A 309-nucleotide genomic window follows, 5' to 3' on the forward strand; every position below is an offset into this window, starting at 1 on the left:
ATGCCATGGTGTGAGCACTTCCTAGCATCTCCTTATATCGATCCCAAGCTTCATACAGAGATTCCCCTGTTTGCTGAGCAAACTGGGTAAGAGCATTCCTGATTGCAGCAGTCTTCGCCATGGGGAAGAATTTAGTGAGAAAATTTTATGCAAGATCCTCCCAAGTGGTGATAGATCCTGCTGGCAGAGAGTGTAACCAGCACTTAGCCTTGTCCCTCAGAGAGAATGGGAATAGGCGTAGCTTGATAGCATCTTCAGTCACATCATTGAATTTGAAAGTGTCACAGATCTCGATGAAATCCCTGATGT

General features: G+C 45.3%; 1 non-coding gene across 1 annotated transcript; it reads left to right on the forward strand.

Moving 5' to 3' along the window:
* Positions 1–106, forward strand: LOC141709111 (small nucleolar RNA R71). The gene has a single exon (XR_012569704.1). It is a non-coding gene; the product is annotated as a small nucleolar RNA R71 (small nucleolar RNA).
* Positions 107–309: the final 203 nt, after the last annotated feature.

The sequence above is a fragment of the Apium graveolens genome, chromosome 2 (assembly GCF_009905375.1).
Source record: "Apium graveolens cultivar Ventura chromosome 2, ASM990537v1, whole genome shotgun sequence".
Taxonomy (NCBI): domain Eukaryota; kingdom Viridiplantae; phylum Streptophyta; class Magnoliopsida; order Apiales; family Apiaceae; genus Apium; species Apium graveolens.